This window comes from Catharus ustulatus, chromosome 2 (genome assembly GCF_009819885.2).
Source record: "Catharus ustulatus isolate bCatUst1 chromosome 2, bCatUst1.pri.v2, whole genome shotgun sequence".
Lineage (NCBI taxonomy): Eukaryota > Metazoa > Chordata > Aves > Passeriformes > Turdidae > Catharus > Catharus ustulatus.
The window spans coordinates 58393021-58407881 of NC_046222.1; the positions used below are offsets into that span (position 1 = coordinate 58393021).

General features: G+C 34.0%; 1 long non-coding RNA gene across 3 annotated transcripts in view; it reads left to right on the forward strand.

The window, feature by feature from the left end:
* The window catches only part of LOC116993165, a 92000-nt gene that overhangs the window by 51944 nt on the left and 25195 nt on the right, over nt 1-14861 (forward strand). For all 3 annotated transcript variants that reach the window (XR_004417207.1, XR_004417206.1, XR_004417205.1), the window contains exon 3: nt 5185-5275. This is a non-coding gene — a long non-coding RNA (uncharacterized LOC116993165). The remainder of the gene's footprint in view (nt 1-5184; nt 5276-14861) is intronic.

Below are 14861 nucleotides of genomic sequence, written 5' to 3' on the forward strand. Positions count from 1 at the left end.
AAGGCAGCTCGGGCGCTGCCAGGCCAGCGGGCTCCTTCCCAGCCACAATTTCTAAGCGTTACTTTTTATTCCTCTTCCTACTTCCCTCTTCACTTTCGGCCGCCCGACCTTTTTTTTTTTTTTTCCGGAGGCAGGAAGGCGTATGGATATTTTCCCCGATGCCGTGTGAGCGGCGGGCGCCCGGGGCTGCCGTCGAGCTGGCGGGCGCGCAGGATGCGCAGCGAATGCAGCATCGGGCCCCCCGTTAAGGCGCCCGTTCAGCGGAGGCTGGACCGGCTGCTGCCCCCCCTGGTTGCCTGCGGGGACGCGAGGCTGGGGTTGGGAGGTTGGACCGGGTCACAGCCTTTCCCTGCTCCTCTTCCTCCCCCCCCAGCTGCCCCCCCGTCTCCCCCGCTACCCCCCCGCGCATCCCTCCGCGGCGTTCAAAGCCAGAAGCGGCTGCCTTGCGCTTAGCACCCCGGCCACCGAAAATAACGAGTTAACTGAGGGACGTAGGAGGGACGTAGAGAAGAGTTGGGGTGCAGAAGTGCTGTACAAAAGATTTCTGTGTACATGGCTGAGAGCGTGTAGTCTTAAAGTGAAATGCAAAACTTAGCGTTTCCAGCATGGCAACTGGATTGTGGTTGAAGGTATTTTCTGTGTGATGCAGAAATCCAACAGTTCAAGGAGATTTTTCTGTCTCGAATCCCTAGTTTCCCTGGATTCTTTTAATCCAGTATGTAAATTACACTTTTTCAGTTATTTTTTCCTGGGAATAGCTGCTTAGTTTGTCTCTGTAATTCATACCTTTGTGCCCTGATAGAAAATTCTGCTTAATCCTTGAAATTGAGATACTGGCAAGATCCTATTAAGATTTAGCACTCATTTCTTTAGCTCTGCATCATTACTTTCAGTGTGTTTTCAGAAACGTTTCTAACAGTCAGTATGGGAATGTGCACAAAGCTGTTTCACTGTAGCTGTGTATACTTTGAATATCAGGATTCGAAGAGATTTACACTAGAAGTGCACTCACAAATACTGACTTTCACTTTCAATGAAATAACTGTCCTGACTCATAGCTAATTTACAGAAAACCCTCTATAATTCAGCATTGTACAGGTGCGTGTGCATTTTCCTCTACTATTCGATAGTCATGTTCAACAGCATGCAATTTATACCTATTTTTCATTTTAATTAAAATCTGTGCTTAGCACATATTTGACTACATGAACCAACTGTTCTATTAAGCTTTTTTATTTCTCAGCTGCACTGTTCTCATATTTTACAATTACATAAAGGTGGGTGTGGCTAAAATGAAAGCAGATAGCTAATATGAATATATAGTATATTTTAAGTAACTTTTTCTTTCTTGTATTTGATGTACTCCTTATTTTGAGATATTTAGGGGGAAAAATCATGTAGCTTAAATAGACCCTTGTAGAGCTGCTTGCATTTTTTACCTCAGTTAAAATGTCAAACATTAACTGGGATTACTTGGCCCTGGAAAAGTTACATTTGGAGGAAGTATGAATTGAACTTAATTGAACTTACAATATTTAGATATTATATATGTATATATTTATATTTTGTCAATAAGTGAAAGCTAAAGTTCTGTGCCTAATTAAACCTTGCTTAGGTATAACATGTACCATAGTGTGTATTTTTTTTTTTAATTTTTTTTTTTTTTTCCCTTTCTTTTGAGTCTAATCCTTTATCTTGATTCTTAGGAGAAACATCCAAATAAGCTTCATTTGGTTGGGGCTTGCTTTTTTTCTTTTTCTCCTCTAAAGTTATACTGAAAGTTTCTGAGAGGTACCCTCTCATTTTATAGATATAAATCTGCTGAAGCTTGAAGTAACTCTTGAGAATTTTTAATTTTCAGAAATAACAGTAATTTGAAAGTGTGACTGTGTATCTGCATGACTTTTTAATATGTTAGGCTCGTACATCATAGGAAGCTTATTGTAGTCACATTTTAAAGGCAGACTACATATACGATACCAAGGTATCACATGGGGTTCTTTTTCTGTTTAGTTCATTGTCTGGGTTTTTTTATCCTTCGCTTCTAGAATTCTGAACCTATTACTATTCCATCCAAAATGTAATGTCATGGAAGGAAAAATAAATTGCAGTCTTTAATTTCTTGATTATTTTTATGACTAATAAGTCAAATTTTGCAGTGAAGTACAACTGGAACTGCATACAAACTACCTGGCTGTGTATACCCTGCCTGTGAACACTGTGTGAAGGTGCACATCTCACCCATCTAGAGTGTCAGAAGCCATGCTGACAGGTGTATCACTGCTTTTCTGATACACTTTTACACATCTAAAAGCACTCGAGCTTTCTTTACAGGAAAAGTAGCCACATATCAGTTAGAGGTCCTTTTATAGGACCTTACTGGGTTTTGTGATTTGCTCTGAGGAGCAATTAACTACAGAATATGTAAGGGAGAACCAAGACCCTTATCACTGTATTCTATGAATATGCTGCAGGTATTCTGCTTTGTAGATGTAGTCATCCACCCACACCCAAAGGCCCATGGCAAGTGATTTGAGTAATTTACATTCATTACAAACTGTCAAGGGTAGAGTACATCTTAGACTAGTTTTGACTATCTGTGAAAGAAGTAGGGAATGAAATTGTAGGCTTTTGTGTAGAAACAAAAATATTTTTATCAGAAAGTTTTTAAAACTAAATATAACTTCAGGTACACCAATAAGTGTTCTCCACGGATTTTTCTTTTCATTTATTTATTATTGTAAGTTCTAAACACTTAATACCTGACACTGGAACCTGATCTCAAAAAATTATGTTTTCTATTATCAGTAATACTTGGAAAATTTTGTTTGAACAGGCTGCCCAAATTGCTTTTGAACTCGGTCCTCTGTGACTCTTCTCACAGCCGTCTATTTTTTTTTAATAGAACCAGTAATGTATTTTAAAGATAGGAAAAAAAGTTGATAAGCCCCTCAGATGGAAAAGGAACATCAGACAGGGTAGAGAGGTGTAGCCACAGGTTTCCAGTAACCTCTTTTAGTCAGTGAAAATGTTGATGTGCAATTTGTAATTTTTTTTGGTGCATTATTGGCAGGGGTTATGTCAAATTTTTAGGTTACTGGTGTATTAATACTCAAGCTGGATTTCAAAAGGAGTCCTTTTATTGAAAAATATCTTCATTGTGGATACTGGACAATTTCAGAAATACTCGGAGTAAGCTAGGTATAAAAATTTCTGCCGATAAGGGTGTAAGGCAATGTCTGTACTGATTATTTTTTTAACCCTTTCCTGTAAGTTTCTAAAACCCTTATTCTAATAAGGAAACTTTGGGTTACAGTTGATATTACCTCAATTGAGGAATAGTTCTGATCTTAGCTTTGAAGGCTGTGTAAGAACTTCAGAAGATTTGGATAAGTGTTAGAAGAGGGAGCACAACATGACTTCTATTCCAGCTAACACTTAGAGTTGGTCAATTTTTAAAATTCTAATATTTGCATGTAATATTTTTAATGTATCATTAAAACCAAAAAAAGTTATTTTTACGGAGAATACTAACATTTTAAACTTTATCTAATTCTTAACACTTTTCCATAGCTTGATAATGAACAGTTGCTGGTGTATAAGGATGACCTCGCACGTATTTATTACAATATGCACACAACAGTAGCAAATGTAAATTATGTGCTTTTAGCTTTTATTTTGTTAAAGGTTTCCCAAGATACCTTCTGAAACTGAAGGCAATATTGTTATATTGCTCAAAACTGAAAAATAGGAGTGACTTTCAGTGGTCATTATTAATGCCTTAAGGAAACCACTGTTAGAAGTAGGACCCCCCCCACGCCGTGACTATTTAGTTTGTTTGCAGACACTGCAGTGAGTGTATCTGCAGAAAATAGATTATTAATAAACTTTTCAACATTTAATCTTGTTGCAACTAATTATTTTATTTAGCATGAACTGTAATTCACTTGAAGATTTGATCTGAGAAAAAGATAATTACACATCATATCAGGCTTAGGCATGTATTTTCATTTTAAATAGCTTTATTTAAGTCCAGTTTCAATATAATCTTCAAGTATGTTAAATCTCAATATAAGCACAGAGGGAGACCACAACTTTGGTGGGTTCAGTTTTTGTTCTTAAACTTTAAAAAAAAAAGGTGAAATAGATGATGTGTGGAATACACGAAAATGCAAACTCCTTTTTCTTGTTAAAGCAGGGTGCTTATTATAAGTCCATAGCTGTGAGGGGGTTGTAATATTTTCTGGAATACTCTTAAAGAATAAAAAACAAATTTATGGAAGTATTTGTAAGCAGTTGACCTGATCTGGGCATCAGCTCCTCATTTATTAGGCATAGGATATGTCTTGTTAGGGTGTCTACAATGAAAAAAATCAAAGTCAAAACAGATTTAAGATTTTGTCTGTGTAAATGCAATATTTCCTCCAGTAGCTATTTGGCTATAGTTACTGCATCTGTCAAGTTATACTTTGTTCTTACCTGATCAGGGCTGCTGCTTTTGTTTTCTTTCTTTCTAAGACTTAATTTTTTTATTGTTTTTTAATCTCTCAGAATGTATTATATGACTGTAATTTTTCCATTATATCTTTTAAAGTAGCTAATATTTGTAGGCCAAATTTTAATGAAGGTAATAATGGTACTGCCTGGAAGAGCAAAAAAATTCAAACTCCTTAAAGTGAAACACTAGAATTTAAGTACTTAACCATCAATAGCATATTTTAGGAAATATGGAATCACAGTTGTAATCACACACCCATTAAGTAGTTTACTTACTAAAAAAATTTAGCTGTTTGCTTATTTGAGGGTGGAGGGAGGGATTGATAGTGGGTAGGAAGGGAGAACAGCACCCCTACACCCCTTACTCCATTTTTTTTCTTTTTTTTCTTCTTTTTTTCCCCCTCCTCCTTCTTCCTCTTACTTTCATCTTAAAATGCTGCGGGTAGAATGAAAGCAGAAACATGCTAATCTGATTTGTTTCAGGAGGCTTCTGATAATAAAGAGGCATATCACAGGTGTTCCTAATCAAGTCAGTTTGGCTTTAAAAAAAAGTATTTTTAAAATTAGGATTTCCTGTAACATAGACAATGCGAGGGTCAAACTGATGACCTACATCTATGTTTGGGGATCAACCATGAAACTGTGGGTGTTGGAAATATGTTATAATACATGACATTTTTATTGCAGGTTTTGACCTTTCAATAGAGAGCTGATTTTGGAGAACGGCTTACTCCTGTGATTGAAAAACTCTCTGGAAGGTTGATGGAGCATGAGCATGGTATATATTATATTAACATTTCTCTTATTACATATGTTCTTTATTTAAAAAAATGCCCACAGTAGAATAACTTATTCAGATTATTCAAAATAGGCCAGTTCTGATGGGATTTTTCAAGAATTTATTATTTGTTAAAATAATTCTTCTTTACACTCCTCCTGTAAAATTATAAAACACCAAGTAAAAGTATTAACACAGGCTGTGCTCAGAAGGAAATGAAGTGACCAAAAATATGTGTAAAAAGCTGTGTTTGCAACAACCTTGATCCATCTGAGCTATATAAATTCTCCATATAGTATTTTTCTCATACTCCTGTCTTGGGAATTACTCTAACTGAAATGTTGCTAATCCAAAAACAAAGTATGGATAATATAAAAAAAATATTTTTTAGTAACTTTATTTTTTTTGTTGGGATGGTGTGTTAAAAAGTAGAATAGAGAGATAGCCCTGTATATTTCCTTGTAGTATGTGAAATTTGGTTTTAAAGGCATTAATAAACTAGCTACCTGACAAGCAAAGAAGCAGAAAAAAAGAAAAAAAAAAGAAAGAAACAAAAAAAAAGGTCTTCAAAGCCCTCCATCTGTAGCAGAATAGTCAGAGATTTTATTTATCTTATTTGTTGGCAAACATATTATTGAGTAAAACACTGAACAATTAAGAGGAATTAATATGGACTGTGCTACACTCATATTGCAAGTCCTGCTTTGCACTAAAAGTACTAACTTGGCTGAAACTGAGAAATCCATTCAGAGTAATCATAACCTATCTACTCATATACGAATAGTCTTAACTAACCATTTACAGAGACAATTGAAATTAAAATAGTAACTGGTCTTGGATTGAGTAAATTTGTTTAAATACTAAATGGAGTAGTAAAATCTGTAAGACTTTATCTTCAGCACAGTATATTGCAGTACAACAAATTTTATGAACATGTTGTGACTTTAGCAATTCCAACTTTCAGCTAAAATTCAGTTTTTATTCTTAATCAAATCTGTCTTCAAGAGTATTTTATTTAAATAGGAAGTAATTGTTCCATAAAATCATGAGAAGTTTTAAAAACCTAAAATTTCACTTTATCCCAGTAACTCCTAATTTCTACTAAGCAAATCCAGTGAGGTGTAAATTTCATATTTCCTCATTGTTGTAACTAATGGCTGATAGAACTGAAGAATTACTGGAATTTACCACTAATACACCTCCTGTTACAGAAGTATTTGAGGCAGATGGATTCTGAGTATTTTTTTCATACAATACTGTGATTTTAGGGTAGTTAAGGCCTCCTAGAGAAAATTATCAGTTGAGTAAGAAAACTTTGAATACAGAAAGTATAGGAAGTAAACCTAAACTTTATATAAGCTTTGAAGTTTGTGATTAGTGAGTAGGTAATTCTTTCAGTTTTAATCCTTTCTTTATGTGATTAAACACCCAGTGAAAGTACTTCTATTAATGCTGTAACCATGTTTGGGTAACATGCCTAATATGCTCCCAAATAAATAAATATTTCGGTCTGTCCAGAAACTGCTTTGGAGGTACTGCATTGCTGTTTATTCTTTTCTTTTTCTTTTTTTCCCTCTTCTCCACACCCCCCACACCCCTTTTTTTCTACTAGCTTTCTTAGGAAAATAAGGATTTTAGGATTTCACTGAACAGTTTGAGTTTGTTCATTTTTTTTTTTTTCTGTACAAAAGCAGTTACATTCTTGTTAATGAAAATCAGGATTATATTGCAAGGCAAAGGTATCTAAGGCTCCCTTGTGAGATATTTAAAAGGTGAAAGTTTGATGGAGTGTTCCTTGGTCTGACACAGGTTCAGAGTATTTCTCATAGATTCTTATTCAGCAAAAAAGGTGGTTTCTGGTTCACAACTGTAAATCAAAGGGATTTTACATTTAGGGCCTAATCCTACAAACTTTAATATACACAAGTAGTTCTAATGACTCACGACCATGAGTAAGGATTTGCAGAATGGTATTCTCATTAGATGCCCACTTACTTTCCTTTTACAAATGTAATATATATTAAAGTATTTAGTACTTTAAGACAAGTCTAAATGTTTTTTTAGAAAGTGCAAAGAGTTTTGCAGTAATGTAATAATTAAGTCTTACCCATTTACAAGCTCTAGTATCTTTTAAGAGTGCTGCAGTTGTCAGTTATGATTAGAGTCCACTTAAGGTGTTGATTTGCTCTAGAACATTTTTGTGCTGAATTTTGACCAGTATTATTTTTTTTTCTAGAGCTGCTTTGTACTTGGTAGTCAACATGAATGTTTCTTGATCCAAAGTGTAGGTGAAACTTGCAAGAAAGGTGGTGGGGTGCATTTGTTTTTTTTTCCTACTGTTAGCCTCTCCTATTGTAGTTCTTATTTAGCAAAGCAACCACTGATTTTGTTCGAAGTTCAGCCTGAATGAAGGGACTACAGTGCTTGCCCCTTAAAAATTGCTGGTGTGGCTGTTGCAAGCTGTGTGCTTGACTTTGTAAACTGTTTTGCAATATCTAATTGTAATGAGGTTGAAAAGATAAAAATGAAGTGTTTCTCTACTGAAGTGTTTCAGATGTGGAACTTTTCATGGCCACTTTTACTGTTCTGTCTGTAGGTGTAACACTTGAGGCTCTAAAAGTCTTGTTAACTAAATCATAATTTGAAAGCTGACATTGCATGCTTATTGCTCATCCAAAAGGAACTGTTGCAGATTACTTTTACAATTCATTATGATTTCTTTAAGGACTTTTCTTGCTTTACAAAGGCAACTGAAATAATTTTCATGAAAGGGATCTGTAGCTATAAATGCAGCCCATTCCTAGTTCTCACAATGCATGTAAAATCAACCATTGTTTGATATCTTAGGCATGACTATTTTAAATCTGAAGCAACTGAATTTTCTGGCCTTTGTTAGTTTAAACTAAAGCCAGCCCTACATTATTTTAAAATGGAGTCTCGTATACTATTAGATTTAAATAGACATTAATTTTTATTATTACTTCAGACATTCAATGAAGCATGTATATAGGAAGGATTTAAGACTGGCATACTTAGGCATCATTTTTCCTTGTCTGTTGATAAAATAGTCTTGCTAGGCAGTTGAAAAAGAAAAGCAAATGGCATGCAAATTCTTTAGGAAAAATGGTTAAAATGTACTATCTGGGATATTTAAATGCTTATTCTTCTCACTTAAATGCAAATACATGTAAGTAAGGTATTGCCCCCATTTTTTTTTTTTTTTTCAGTTTCACCAGACGTCTAAGGAGGAATTTATGTAGACCCATACATTGAAGGTGTCAGTGCAGGAATGAGAAATGTAATCAAAGTTGTTAAATGTTCATATGGTGTATTGATGACTTGTTAATAGACCTTGGTTTAGACTGGTGTTTGCACACTAAAAGCAGGGCATATATGAAGATGAATTTGTTAATTGAGTAGTATGTTTGAATAAATCATTGTTTCTAGCTTTGTTAATTTTAAATTTCTTTTAAACACATGGATGTTAATGGTAATTTTTTAAACTTTTTTTTTCCAGAAAACAAGGGTTTTTTTTATTATTCTATATTTTAGACCAGTATTATAAGAGAATTACTACTTTTTATTGAAACACATTATCAAGATAATCTAGTCAAAGTAAGATGTCAGCAATATCTGTTTTTAATTTTTGAGGTACTTAAAAATCAGTAATGTGCAAATACATCTGAAGTATTTGCACATTTTCTTTAACCCACTAAATTTTAAGAGCTTACTTTTTTACTTCCTGTGAGTGTCCTATGTTTTTTTTTTTTGTTTTGTGGATGGTTTGGCTTGTTTTGGTTTGTTGGTGGTTTTTTTCTAAGCCGTTGATCAAAGATTTTTGTGATTTTTTTTTTTTTTCTCTTCCACTTCCTAGTTGATATGAAGAACAATTTAATTTTTTTTAATTTTTTTAATTTAAAAACTGCCCTTCCTTCCCACAGAAAGAAATGGATTTTAATTTTCATATGGAAGTTAACTTAGACATTTAGAAAGTATTGTAATTATGTATATGACTATGATCTTCCCAAATTTAACTGATCATTTCCTACTTCAAAATAGATATAACATCATATAAATCACTTTTAGATTTAACAGGATTTCCAGTGCATCTGATAGATAAAAACATTTGCTTTATAATTTCTGTATTCTTTTGGAGCAAAATTTTCTCTTGGTAGAATGGGTAGATAATGTGGTCTTATGAATGTTACCAATTTATTCTTAATACACCTCACTTTTTTTTGTTGTTAGTCCATATTTTAGCCAAGCTCAAAAATTAAACAAAGATGCTCCATCTGTTGTGAAACATTGTAATGATTCTATAAGAAAGTCCTTCTCTAAGTAAAAATATATTGAAAAGTTTGTTGGGGAACAGAGTTACCTTTTGATATGGTAAAACTTATTGTCAGCATTTTCCAAAGGCAAAAAGAACTCCTGATCAAAAAGAATTATTATGTTCTGGTTACTCTGTCCCTATGCTCACTAAAACAAAAAGATTTTTTCCAGGTTCTCAGGAGGGAAAATGCTGCTTTTAATGCCAAGCACAGGAGTTATAAAAGCAGTACTCAAATCTGTACTTTTCTTCATCTATGTTAACACCTAATTCTAAAAATATTTTTTCAGCTCTCAGTCAGAATGAGGGATTGTAGTTCTGTATGACCAGAGTATTTTTTAAACAAAGGGTCATATGCTCATCTTTAATTCTATGTATCTAGAAATCCATAGCTTGTATGACATGCAAGTTTTACTAATATATTCTCCATACTTCTTTAAGTCCCAGATTCATGACCTCTCTAAACAATTTGAGAGCAAATAAGACATGGTTTGAAATAAAATCAGAGGTAAATGTTTGCCTTCTCTTCCTAGTATTACCAGGTTTAAAATCTGAATCTTCATTATACCTGTTTTGCATCTGGGTTTAGGGTGTAATGAGGAGACTGTTGAATTAGAAGTGAGAGAATTATTCCTTCCAGGGTATTGGTACTGCTAAACTGCGGTCTGTTGACACCAACAACTCCTCTGGGTTTTTTTATGTTTTGATCCCATCATAATGACAGTGAATTTGGCTGTGAATATTGACTATTTGCTTCGGAAATTGGTATTTTTGTGAAACTGCATAAGAAACTGACTGAAATGTAAAATACAATGTTCATGAGTTCTTTCATAAATTTGTTGTCCTTGATTTTTTTTTTTTTTTGGCCATTTAGGTATATATAGACTTCTTGTATTTTTGGTGTGTAATATTTAATTTGTCAACTTCAGAGTCTTCTGACCTCAAAATGAAATTTAAACACTGTTTAAATTTTCTTGTTTAATTTTTTTAGCTTCATATAACTTATATTGTTGACCCACTTTCTGTTGATAAAAACCTGAACAGGATTTGCCATTGAGGTAGGAATTAATGAAGGCTAACACTAGAGGGCAATTCAAAGCAGCAGCCTACTCCAGAACAGTTATGGGTGCCTGTGATGAAAAAGAAGGAGCCAGTGAAGACTTTCCCATGGTCTCCCCCAGGCAAAAGCTGCTCTTTGTGATTGCCCTCCTAAATGGTTTATTTAACTCACTTTTCGTATCTTGGAGTGCTCCACTGAATGAGAAAGAAGTTAAGCCAGCTCTTGTCCTTTGCTGAATTACAAGTTAAGAAACTTCTTCCATAGTGTCTTATCTCATTCACTCTTGCCATTGTCAAAAAGGTATAACTTTCTCAGTGGTGGATTTTATTTGGTTTTATTTGCTGTCATGTGCTACATCAAACTCTTGGAAAGATACTGGGTTTTGGGGGGTAAGGTAACATTGCAGAAAAGCTTAAATGTCTTTTGTTAACTACCAAGGAAAATGGAATATATGGCGAGTAAAATATTTTCTTACAAAATACTGCAAAGTTAGACAAATTAAGACAACAGTATGAATAAATAATTTCATATTTTAAAAAGGCACAAAAGCCAAACCACACAATAACCAGGATAAGGCATCAGATAAGTACTTTGTGTCTATAATTTTGTCAAGTAAAATATATTGTGTAGAATACAGAAAAAAATAGTTGAGGATAAGCAATAAAGTGCTGTATTTAATATTTAACTGAGTAGAAGAGATAATCTGTGTATATTGTACACAATTTAAACAATTTATATAACAGTGCATTACATAATAAATTTCAGTTTTCATTGTTACAATGCTCATTATAGATTTACAGAACATTTTAAAGACTTGTAAATAATAACCTGTAATGCAAATGATGGTGTCGTGGTTCTTGAAATGCACTCTAGTATTCTTATTTTAGCAATGCAAATTTTCTCATTATATTGAAATGTATGCACCCAGCCGTGTAAATGCTTGTGGCACAGTACAAATTTGAAAACAAAGAGCATTTTATATAAGAATGTGTATGTGGGCTTATACCTGTCTTTCTATCTAACTTTGTGTACATTCATATATAATATCAAATATATTTTGTGTGCTTGTGTATAAAAAAAGCTGATCTGTGACTAAAATGGTTTGTTTCTACACTCTGGATCAGCTTGTCAAGTTGCATTTTCATTGCATTCTTTTGCACAACTTACTATTAATGTCTAAAATTTGCTTTAGCTACTTTTAAGTCTTTTTTTAAATAAAGAATTTTTACTTGCAATCGCTCCGGCAGTGCCCCAGATTAATATAAATATTGTGGTGCATTGTTACAGTAAACTTTTACACCTGTTTTCTGCAGGTCTGATCAGCAACTCTAGTGCATTTTGAAAATATGTAATCTGCTGGCAATGATGTGCCCAACCTTAATTGGTCCCTTTGAAAGAGAGATACTGTGTCATAACACAGTGTATATAGTCCAACAGTAACTGGCCTTGATCAGTCTGTCCAAGAAGAAATAGTTTTCTTGGTTCTTAATTTGCAAAATCCCCAACAGGGGTGAAAAAGGAGCATGTGAAATTTAACCTACAGAAATTGTTAGGTTCTCTGGGGTTTAGGGGAAATTTTTGGTTTACCTGGGGCAGTGGGTTAGAGGAATCAATTGGCAGCCAGGTACAGTGATATAGAGGTCTTAATCACACACATGAACTCTTGATTTTGGAATGTATTTCTACGAAGTCTGTCTGATTATAGGTGATTAAACCAAGCATGCATGTAAGCTTTTAAGGAACTGAACCCTTAGTCTTTTGCAGGTAAGACATTACCATTTTAAAAATAAGCACTTTCACGCCAATGACTCTTTTGTTTCCTCTTTTTTTTTTTTTTTTTTTTTTTTCTTTACCAGCTTGATTTTTGGCCTTAAATCAAAGAGATAAGTTCTGTCATTAACATTAAAGCTGTCTTCAGAATTTTGTTTATTTGAACAAAGCAAGAACAAATGTGTAAGCACCAGCAATGTGCGGACCAGTATTGCAATATTGGTCTGTTCTGTCTTTAAGCAGGTGGTTTCATGTGGCAAGCTGGAAGAGAGACTCTTTTTCTTCCCAGCTTTTGACAAAAAGATGACGCATATGACTCAGAATTAGAAGGGGAAATCTGCCAGTTTGCATCAGTTCCTTAACTTGTGGGCTGCTATTCACCACAAGAAAAATCAGTATATTCGCACCAGTGCTTCTTGAGAGATGAGGAGAAATCATTTCCTCCAAAAAGTGTAGGATGATTGGAGTAGTCCTTTTGTATGTTATACTACGTTTTTCCTATATTAAAGTATTTTTTTATTATATTAAATTTTTAGAAAGAAAACAGGATGATTTTATTAAGTGCTACGCTTAGTAATTAATGTAGGAATCAAATATTATAGCTTAAGGTAGATCAAAAGCAAAGTGATTTGTTTAATGAAACTTCTTTTTTGTTGGCACTGAAACTCAGCTGTTATAGATCTCCAGAGTCAGAAGGTAAGAGGTTTTTTTGTATATTTTTTTTAACCTAATTCCACATATCTGAATCTCCAGTTCCTGTTTTTATGTAAGCTAGTAGGACTGGAAAAAAAAATAGTAACTTTGAAGACTGAAGCCATCTATTTTGAAGGGGAAAATAATTACTTGAAGTATGGAAGATCTGTGCTTTCAAATTGTCTTGCCTTAGACTTGCTATGAAAGATAATGCAGATAGTTCTTATTCTTTCATATAGGTTTGGATTACAATGGAAAGATGCTTCTACACTTCTTGCAGTACTGATATTGCTCCAAGAGCATGCTGTCAAGTAACTCTTATTAAAAAAATTCAGATGCTAGTTTTTAGAGATTTAACATCTTTTAAGTTTGTGGGTATTTATTAGTTTGAGAGTGCAATTTTTTCTCTTTAACTATTTGTGTACTTTAAGTATGTGATTATAAATCTTTTTTCTTAATATATTAACATCTAGTTAATTCAACATGGTTTTACATTAAGCTTGTTAGTGAAATATTGAAAATCTAGATTAATATAAAGCCGTAAGAAGCACCCAGTATCCTTGTCTCTTGTCTTTTTTTTTTTCCTTTTTTTTTTCCTGGATAAAGTTGCTTTCATTTGTCAAAACCCTTGTTAGTGTTTTGAAAAAGCACATTCTATATGTGAAGTTTATTTTCTAGCTGGAAAAATGAAATTTGCGCTTATTGATCTGTGTCAGCCTTAGAAGATGTCATTTTATTTTGTATTAGCTTAGTTCTGTGACTAGTGGGTCTTGTTGATGGAAGGTGGGGGGGAACCAAACAAGAAATGTTTCTGAGAGGTAGTACACAGATCTATGTGTTAGATGGTATCTATTAAGATCGGTAGTATTCTATTGATATTTCACGGAGAGGTAGGGGAAAGATTAGAATCTGTATCCCAAAGGAGTTATGGACACCTGAAACTTCTGCTGAAGTGACTAATTAAATACTGAAGTTGTACAAATATACCTAATGACTGGAAAAGTAGCAGTTACTAGGAGCTGTTCCTCTGCTATTAACTAGTGGATTCCCTTAGCATTTGAGATGATTTCTTCAAACAGGTCAGTCTCACCTTTCAGAAGTCATGCTGTTGTCTGGCATTTTATAGAAGTCATGTAGTGATGATGTTAAGAAAAAGACAAATTTACTGCCTGAGCCAGAAGGCAAGCTTACAAAAAGCAACTTCTTTCAGGACACGAAAAGCTCTTTGTTCTATGGCCTTGGTCTTTTTGTGCTTTGACCCTTATTTTATAGCATTGTCACTCTGACCTTAAATCTTTGAAAGCAGACAAGCAGCAAATTTAGCTCTTTACAAGTGAGGTTTCGTTCTGAGCTATGTGCCTGGTTTTTATCTTTTAGGCATTATCATCCCATACAATATGGAGATGTAACAAAATCTCAATTTTAAGATTTGTGGTTTGGCATAGTGTAAATTATTATTTATATATAAGGCAATTTTTTTAAAAATGTTGCTCTGTTACTCGCCTATGATTTGAAATTATTTACCAATTTGAGATAAGACAGCAACTAGGAAGGCAGTCTGGCTGATACTGACCAATATATTTTTCACTTTCCTAGAAGTACTTTGGAAATTGATCCTGTGCACAGATCACCAGGGTTTCTGCAGAAAATATTCTGGCTGGAATATTATGTTGAGGACAAAATGCTTTGCTGTGTATTCTATAGTTAGAAGACTTAAACAGCAATACTTGCGT